The sequence below is a fragment of the Camellia sinensis genome, chromosome 5, assembly GCF_055761805.1.
Source record: "Camellia sinensis isolate YWXY chromosome 5, ASM5576180v1, whole genome shotgun sequence".
NCBI lineage: Eukaryota > Viridiplantae > Streptophyta > Magnoliopsida > Ericales > Theaceae > Camellia > Camellia sinensis.
In genome coordinates this window covers 99,767,256-99,777,726 of record NC_138965.1, presented here as the reverse complement: position 1 = coordinate 99,777,726, position 10,471 = coordinate 99,767,256, and the positions used below count along the sequence as shown (strand labels likewise).

Below are 10,471 nucleotides of genomic sequence, written 5' to 3'. Positions count from 1 at the left end.
TCAAATGAGTAAAATAGATCTTGGCATTTCTTTCCAAAACCAAGTCAAGGCAAAGTAAAACATGTGCTGGGAGTCCAATCACTGTTTTTCTTCTTGGAAAAGCATGTTGGGTACAAACCAGGTCTCGGAATGGGTCCATAGAGATGAGCTGGGCCGAAATGGCTGAGTTGGGTGAACTCAAGAGGTCTTGGCCGAGATATGGTCTTCTTGTCCTTGGTATGGGGCTACCTGCTGAGATGTTACAAGGCACTGTTAAAGGTGTGCTGTGGTCAGCCTAGGTGTGCAGTGGTCAGCCTAGGTATATATGCCAGATAGACTAAGGTGCAAGTGATCATGCAAGGTAGGCCAAGGTGAGATACAATGCTTGGCCTAGGTGTGAGGTCTGGGCAAGAGTGGGTCTCGATGACCACACTTAGGGAAATGGTGAAGTCTGTAAATCTGGGTTTCCCTTTGAAGAACATGAATGCTAAAAATCATAACTTCTTATTTAAAATCTGAGATTTTATGATATGAGTTCAAAAACATGGACCTGGATACCCATACTTGAAGATTTCATGAAAACAAACACAAAAACATGGAACTTGATACAAACTTTTGGATCAAAATAAAGCTTTTCTTTAAGAACACAAGAACATCACTTTCTCTTTCTAAAACAAAACTTTAAATCAATGCATGACTCATGAATCATGCCAGACCATGCAATGTGATCAGATTAACATAAAGAACAACAAGTGTAGATCAAGAATATAACCTCAAAACACAAATCCAATGGTTCAAACTCTAATAATCAAGCTTGGAAATCTAGTTCTCACTCTCAGAACTTCTTCTTTTTTCTCCTAGAGCTTATCTCTCTTCTTAGACAAAGATATGGTAAATGATGTGGGTTTCTCAACTACTAACTGACTTAAACCACTACTGGGACATGTGGCATCATTTGATCAAATCTCTTAAAAAATGTGCCAGAATGAAAAGACAAGAGTAGGTCAAAGTGTGTATAGCAAGTAAGGTGGCATGGGCACTTTGACAAGGCAATGATCCTAGAACAAAACAAAGCTTCGAACAAGTAAGGTTTCCCTGATCTCGGCTAGGAAGGATAACACTCGGACTGGATGTGCCATACCTTGGCCTAGGTTGTACAAGTCAAAGAACATGATTGCTAGGTGTTAGCTAAGGTGCCCAACAAGGTTGCAAGGTTCAAAGATCAAAGATCTCAGATGCCTAGATTATAAACATCTCAGCCTAGATGATACACATCTCAGCCTAAGTGATGCACACCTCAGCCTAGATGATGCACGTCTCTGCTAAGATGCCAAGGTAAAGGTTGAGGTCAATCAAGATGGTTCCTAGATGATCCTTGGCACTGACGCTCAACGGCCTAGGTGTAAGAGGTTCAAAGGTGTGACCTAGGCGTGAGATAGCAAAGATAGATTGCCTAGGTTCAACACACAAAATAAGGAACAAAGCATGCATATAACACTTAGGCAAAACATAATAACACAAAACAAACCAGGAACTTTTACTTAGACAATTCAAATGAAAGTCTGCAGATGCAAGCTTAACAAGACCAAGTCATGTAAATTCATATAAGCATGACTAAGACAAGAATGAAGGTTATTATAGTAAAGTTGCTATCGCAATCACCATGCGAATGGATGTAATCCTTGTCACAGGTGAATACGTATCAAAGTAATCCAGGCCTTCTCGCTACCTGTATCCTTTGATAACTAGCCTAGCTTTATACTTATCAATCGATCCATCTGCTTTCATCTTTCTTCTAAAGATCCAATTACTTTCCAAGGCCTTATCGCCTAGGGGTAGATCAACCAACTCCCAAGTATGGTTCTGTAAGATGGAGTTAATCTCACTCTTAATTGCTTATTTCCACAAAGGACTTTCAAGTGAAGTCACAACTGTATGGAAAGTTCGAGATTCTCCCTCTAACATATATGTCAAGAAGTCCGTACCAAAGAACTTTGCGATCCTAGCCCTTTTACTCCTTCTTGGCTCATCTACTTCCCCCTATAAGTTCTATGGCAACCTAGAACTTATTAACGTTGCATTCATCATTTCTTTTAACGTCCTATTTTTTCACTCAACAACACCATTCAACTGAGGGGAATAAGGCGCTATAGTTTGGTGGATAAGCCTAAATTGAGCACAAATCTCAGAAAACAAGGATTCATACTCACCACTACGATCACTTCTTAAAGCCTTGATCTTACGGCTTAGTTGATTCTCAATTTCATTCTTGAAAAGAACAAATTTATCAATCACCTCATCTTTGCTTTTCAGCAAATATACATAGCAATATTTAGTGCAATAATCAACAAAAGTGATGAAATACTTGTTGCCACCACGTGATTGTACGACTTTCAAGTCACACACATCATTGTGCACTAAATCCAAAGACTCGGTACTTCTTTCAACAGAATAAAAAGAAGTCCTTATCAATTTTGCTTCTACACAAGTTTCACACTTATGATTTGGATTAATCTTGAAAAATGGTATGTGATCTGACTTGATTAATCCACGTAAAGAATTAAAATTTACATGACCCAATCTACCATGCCATAAATTAGGGGACTCAAGCATATAAGAAGAAGAAGAAGCTTTCTCATTAATTGTGGGGATAATAGTCATTACATTGAGCTTAAACATACCGCCCAACATATACCATTTCCCCACATAGACCCCGCTTTTGGTTAACACGACCATACCAGACTCAAAACCATACAGAAGCCATGCTTACTCAAGAGTGACCCCGAGACAAGGTTCTTACGAATGTCCAGCACATATAGGACATCGTTCAGAGTCAGCTCTTTTCCTGAAGTCATTTGCAGGACCACCTTGCCTTTACCCTCAACAATTGACATCGCAAAATTCCCTATGAACAACTTCTCCACATTTGAAACCGGTTCAAAAGTTGAGAACATCTTATTCTCAACACATATGTGGCAAGTGGCCCTAGTGTCCACCCACCATTCCTTCGGGTTAGACCCTACCATGTTCACTTTTAAGGTGACAACTAACAGACGCATGTCATCTACATCTTGTGACTGATCCTCCATTTCAGCCATGTGAGCGAGGGTTTTCTTGTAGGGCTTCTTCTTCTTCTTCCCATAATCAGTTGCCCGATGCCCATCACTTCCATAGTTAAAGCATTTTCCATTGAACCTAAAAGTAGGTTCCTTCGGCTTATAGACCAGCCTCATAAAGACTCTCCCTCTAGCCCCCAACTTTGAGCTTTTTCCTATCGATGGCTTTTTCTTCACCCCTAAGGACTCGCCATGCTCAACCACATTTGCTTTCACAGTGGAGGTACTCCCTCCTTTCTTCATATTGTCTTCCTCAATACGAAGCCTAACAACGAGCACTTCAACTGTCATCTCATTTCGCTTGTGCTTCAAGTAGTTCTAGAAGTCTTTCTAGCTGTTAGGTAGCTTCTCAATCAAAGCAGTTGCCTGAAATGATTCACTCAAAAACATTCCCTCTGCATGTATCTCGTGCAGAATCACTTGGAAATCTTGGACCTGACTAATGGCGGTTTTTGAATCCACCATTTTGAAGTCCAGAAATTGACTGACGACAAATTTCTTTTCCCCAGCATCCTCAATCTTGTACTTCTTGTCCAAAGCATCCTACAGCTCCTTTGCCGACTTCTTGGCATAAAACACGTTGAAAAGTGGATCTGCCAAGCCATTCAGAACATAGTTCTGGCGAAGGAAGTCTAACTGCTTCCAAGCATCTAAAGCCATGAGCTTCTGCTTGTCTTGCTCATTCTCCTCTATAGCTAGTGGATCCTCACTCAAAAACCTTGCAAGGCTAAGAGTAGTCAGGTAGAATAGCATCTTCTGCTGCTACCTCTTGAAATTCACTCCCGTGAACTTCTCCGGGCACTTATGATGGTTGAGCAGGCCTCTCGGAACAACAAGAGCAGCAATAGGGTTGACCACAGAGGTCACAACAACTAGGTTGACCACAGAGGTCACAGCAGTAGGGGTTGGCAAGCCAATTGCCTCGAGATTATGATCCCCACCAACATTAGCAGCAGTAGCAGTAGCAGTAGCAACATTAATGACAGTTTCTATTTCTGAAAAATACAATAGAATTTCACTATTCTATTTTTCCTGAAATCAAACTTAACACTAGAAAATCCCAGAGTAAGAAATTTAATTCAAAACTAGTCTCACCACTTAATCTAGAATCGAACATGGTCAGGAATATTTCCAAGAAGACTAGAGGAGTCACACCGATCCCACTTAAAACCTAGTTAACCTTTGACAAAACTTTCAAGAGCATATTGACTCCAAATCCGTGGGAAACAATTTTAAGAATTAAGTTGTCCAAGGGATAAACTAGGTTAAAACCAAGTTCCAAACTTGTATGCAATTTAAAAATTGCTAACCAAATTACAAGCAATGTAAAAAAATTGCTACAATAATTACAAGAAAATAAAACTTTCTTAAATAAAATTGGCACTTAACCACTACTAAATCTCAAGCAAAAAAAAATTGCTTCAATTGTATATAAGTTAAATAGTCAATCCATATGAATCCTATTTAGTCCAAAATTCTCTGTCCATGCTTAGGTATTCATGTTCAACAAAAAGGTTAGTAGTCCATTTTTTTTTTTTTTTCGAATTTGGATTTGTATTTTTTTTTTCCCATTCTCTTTCGCTTAGGTATTCCTGTAAAGCGAGTTAGCAGAAAAACCACAACAAAAATACAAAACACATAATAGGGGGGGGGGGGGGAGTAAAAGCAATAAATCAAGTTAAACCTTCTAGCAACCAAGTTAATCGCAAAATTAACTAATCCCTTAAAATGCTAGATGAGTTACAAAAATAAACCTATAACTCTAGGAATTAAATTAAAAGTTAATAGTCAAAACTTATATATATAATTATTATACAAGTTACAAAGCCTTATAACTCCTAAATAATTAATTAAAATTCTAGCCATGAGTTACATATGAATTTAGTTCACATTAAACATGCAAATAACTCTAACAATTAAAATCATGCAAATATTCAAGAAAACAATAAGCATGTACCAAAATAAAAACTAGAAAACTAAATAACATGCACATTTTTCTACAATTCTTGGAACTTAATACACATGCGAATTATACAAATATATATATATATATATATATATAAAATAAACTGTCAGGACAATATACTAGGAATCATGTTTTAAAAAATTAAAAGCATACTAGAACCAAATAGCATGCAAATGTATTTACGTGCCGAACTAAAGTAGAACATCTCAGCATGAACTGCATAAATTTATATAAATAAATAAGAACATCTGATGTAGAATAATTTTGATTTCCTAGAAGAATGCACTTTACATACACAAATAACACACTGTTGTGTTGCAATAGCAACATGAGTTACAGTAAAATTTACAATCATGAATCTGCTTTGATGGCATACGAAATATAGAAATCTATTCATCTAAATAAATATGAAACAACAGCCTATGCATAGAACTCAATTGAATATCTACACATTTAGCTAGAAACAGTAGCATGCATATAGCAATCAATGTACTAGCTACGGAAACCAAAACCAAAAAACAAAACCGGGCAACACATGTTTTCATATTTCTATTATTATGAAACAGAGAGAGCAAATCCAGTGTACCATCCTATTCCAGAAGAATCTATTTAACCAATTTCATGAAAAATATATATAATCTATATTAAGCTTGTTGTATCAATGGTGTAATTAAATCAAACAAGTAGATTCATAAACAATTCGGATTGCAGAACATGAAACTTGCTAAACGTAACAATTGAACAAAATTACATAATAAACTAAAATGACAAAAAGAAAGCAAACCGAAGCCTGCACTAGACAGATTCCTTAAAACAGATTCACCGCCTCACCGGTTGGGAACTGGAGGTTGTTCGATGCTTGTCTTCCAAGATACGACGGTTGGACTAGCTACAGCAGGGCACCTACTAAGTAGCTTCGGCGAACAAAACTCAGGCAGCACTCTCTCACTATGAAGAATATAAAAACTGGAGGAAAAATTCTGGAACACAAAGAGAGCAAACTTTTTGGTCTTGAAAACTGAAGGAGAGGGCCTTCTTTCATACACATGGAGGGAGAAAAAAAAAGGCTCCTGCCATCAAGACCCCCACAAATGCATAAACGAATTCTATATTAATCTGCAAAACTGATGGATTAATTCATCATCATTATAGAGGAATTATACACATTTTATACACGTGTAATGTGTATAATAATTCTACAGCCCACAACACTGGCTTGGCCCAAAAAGATTAAGATCGGTGGGCTAAGCCCAACCCCCACACTCAATCGAGTCCAGCCTCAAGCCATAAGCCCAAGTCCCAAGATCCACTGGACTGTTATTTTTTTTATTTTTTTTTTAATTAAAATTTTAAATAAATTTATTTTAAAAAATAATAATAATTAAATAAATAAAACATCAATTAAAATTTAAATAATGAAATTAAATAAAATATAAACAAATTTTAAGATAAAACATCAGTAAAAAAATTATTTTAAAAAATTAAATAAATAAAACATCACTAAAAATTAAATTAAATTATTTTACTTTTAAATTGAGACATTTAAATTTATTGAATTTTACTAAATATAATACATAATTAAATAATAGAGAGTCAAAATGATCATTTCACCACATAATCTCATATCTCCCTTATCCCTCCATTTATGTCCCACCTCCCCTTATGGGACACAATAGTCTAATGAATTTGGGACTAATAGTCCAATGTAAAAATTTTGAATTAAATAATGGACTATTAGTCCAGATGGATTAATAATCCAATCTCACCCTTCCATCTCTCAAATGGTATAATTGTTTGAATCAAAAAAAAAAATGGTATAATTGTTAACTCTAAAAAAATGCTGGGAATGTTTTCTTGTTAAAATCTGAAAAATGCACAACTTCTGCCCTTTTCAACCTGGTGTTTTCTTCCATTTTACAGTGACCAAAACAGAGAGTGATACAAATCCTTAACAACAAAATACAGAGAAAGGAAAAAGGAAAAAAAACAAAACAAAACAAAAAACAAAAAATAATTCAAAAATAACAATGATAGAAATTTTTAATTTTAGAGTTCTAAAGACCGCTCTAATAATGTGGCAAAAAAAAATAATAATAATAAAAATATAAACACACACTTCACATACCCCACTTCTTGTCCTCGCTACATTTTAGAGAGCAAAAATCAGAGCTCAATCTTTAATAATTCAAAAAGCAACAATGATAGAGACTATTAATTTTGGAGCTCTAAAAGACCACTAATGACATCGCACTCAATAAAAAAAAAAAAAAAAAAAAAAAATACAACACAAAAATCAAAACATTCTTGGTAGGACCCACTACTACATCATTAGCGATAGCACTAATTAGTGCTCTCACTCATTTTCCTTAAAAAAATTGAACCTGACGTGAATCGAACACGCAACCTTCTGATCTGGAGTCAGACGCGCTACCATTGCGCCACAGATCCTAGACGTCGTCTATGGTCAACTTATATTATATATAATAATAGTTTAGACTTGATAAAATGTTTTTTGTTTTTTTGGTTGATACAACGGAAATAAACTTGACAAAATGTTTGAGCGCCATTTTCGTAACACTTGCAATTTATTGTTTATAGTCTATAATATATTACACATATTTGTGTTTATTTTTAATAAAAACTAAAATAAAAAAATATGCTTGTTATATAAATACTTGCAATAAAAAAATTATTTTGAAACAAGTGAAGGAGGTAGCCGCGGAAGGTGAATGTTGACGATTAGCGATGGTAAATGGAGGTGATCATCGATCGTTGAAGGTAGTTGCAATTGATGGGACGTGATTGGCCATATCCAAAAATGATTGTCGACCACAAAAATTGGTAGTTAAAAGTGATTGTCGATAGTGGTCAGTCGGTTGCTTAAGGTATTAGTAGCCGAGGCCGAGAGAGGTGGTTGACAGAGGAGATCATTGCAGATGGTGGTCGGTGACAGGGATGAGTAATGGATGATTGTCAGAAAAAGTGGGAGAAAAAAAATATTGAAAAGTAAATAAATTTAATTAATATTTACAACTTTTTGAAAACTTAAACATGAACTTGCATATATAAATGTTACCAAATTGGCTCAGGCGTTCAATTTTGATTATTATTCTTTTATGGAAATTCTAAGTGTTAAATTCATTCCAAGGGAGAGATTGAGATTTATGCACTTTTTTTTTTTTTTCAAAATAAGATCTCCTTTAATTTAAGGGTAAATTAAAGAGACCATAAGGTTTAGAAATATTACAATAAGTCTCATAAATTTAACATAATTATATTTATCTCCCAATTAATAAAGCTAAAACAATTAGAATTAACATAGATGTTGTGTAAACACATAATAAATAAAAATAAAATATACATTTCATTGTAAAAAAAAAAAAAAAACTAACACACTTTTAGAAAAGAAGTCAAAGACACAATGAACTATTTGCAACATCCATGCCATTGCAAAAAGCCGTCATTTGCAACAACAAAACTACCCACTGCTAATAATTGAGCTTGCTTGTTTTTATTTTTCAAAAAATATTTTTCAGAAAATTTTACTTTCTTCTTTTTTGTATTTTTTATTTTTACTAAATTTTTGTAATATTTTAAGTAATTTTTTTACTTTTTAGACACATCTAACATATATACCTAAAAAGTAAAAAAAATATAAAAAAAAATCTTTTAAAAATTCACTAAATACCAAAAATACAAAAAAAAAATACTAAAATTTAGTATATTTTTTATATTTTTATGTATTTATTAATTTTTTAAAATATTTTTTCACAAATTTTTTACTTTTTAGATACATCTAAGTAAGGTGTATCTAAAAAAGTAAAAAAAAAAAATGTTTAAAATTTTAAAATATTCACTAAAAACAAAAAAATACGAAAACTAAAAAATTTAATTTTCAAAAATCTTAATTCAGAAAATTCAAACCAAATAGTATTTTGCGATGACAATAAAAAATATCTTTGGCCATGGAAAACTCCTACCAGTCGTAAAAATTGCTTACATTTACGGTATGATTTAGCCTTCGTCAAAACTATTTATTGAAGTGCCGCAGTATTATTTGTTTTTGGACTCTTACGACGGTGTACTCTGTGTCACAAATACCATAGCATAAAATCTTGTATGATTGTCCTACCCTAATTTACAATACCCAAAGGGCCTGTTTAATTGGCAAAATTAGAATATGAGATTGGTATTATTAATTCGTAAGTACAATAATTCTGTTTTTATTTTGAAATTTTGTTTCACGATTATTAATCTAATGGATTGATCCAACAAATTTGTATGATTATTAGTTATGGAGTATGAGTGAGATTATATATCTTGAATTAGGAAATAAAATTAAAAAAACTCTTTTACTCTTGACTAAAAACTAAAACACTTATTATTTTTATATAATTTTATATTTTAGAAGGCTAAAAATAATTTTTACAAATTTAAAAATATTTTTTGATATTCATTTTATCAAATTAGTTTATATTTTTTTCAAAAAATTAAAAAACAAACCACAAACATAGCCTTTGTGTTTTGTATTTTTATTTTGCTTTTATTTATTTATTTATAATTTTTTTTCGAAACCACATTTATGAAGAAATTTTGATAAAGTAAAAATTGTGAAGAAACATTGATGGAAGGTAAGATTGGAAAAGAAGATAAATATAATTATAATCTTATATTTAAATATTTTCTTATCCAATGCAAATCAAACAATGGACAATGGGATAATTTATCCGACTAAACCAATTGAATAATGAATACCACACTAATTTAGTAGGATTATTAATACATTCACTATTAGTCTTGTAAATCAAACATGGTCAAAATAGCATATGTCTCGTTAGGACCGGCTCTAGACATAGGCCCATCAGGCCATGGCTTAAGGCCCCTCAAAATACACTAAAAAAAAGGGCCCCTCCTATTATAGTTTACTGTAATATATTAAGTATGTTTTAAGTCTAAAAAAAATTAAAAAAAATTCAAATTAATTTAAAATAAATTGACCCATTAAAAAATTGTAAGGCTCATTCAAAATTAAAAGGGCCCACTCTCTCTCCCTATCTAATTCATAACCCTAACTCTTTTGACACAACTCTTTTATCCTTTATCTTCAAAAAAAAATTTTGATTGAATAAAAAAAAAAATGTGAAAAGCTCCAAATAATCTAGTGATATTTATTAGTTTATTTTTGGTTTTAGGCCTCGAATTCTCGGGCCGGGCCTGTATCTCATTCATATGGTTTGTCTCTCCCACTCTCAATCTTATGTTTTGTTCCCCTCTCTCTCTCTCTCTTGCTGTGTCACTATTTAACGAGAGATTCCTCTCTCGTTCTCTCCCGACATCTGCCTCCCATTAGTGTCTGCACAACACCCTCATTACAAAAGCAATGATGGGAAGTCGTAAACCCTAATTCTTA

General features: G+C 33.4%; 1 non-coding gene across 1 annotated transcript; it reads right to left on the bottom strand.

The window, feature by feature from the left end:
• Window positions 1-7,437: 7,437 nt before the first annotated feature.
• On the bottom strand, window positions 7,438-7,509 carry TRNAW-CCA (transfer RNA tryptophan (anticodon CCA)). Its single transcript has one exon. It is a non-coding gene; the product is annotated as a tRNA-Trp (tRNA).
• Between the last annotated feature and the right edge of the window lie 2,962 nt (window positions 7,510-10,471).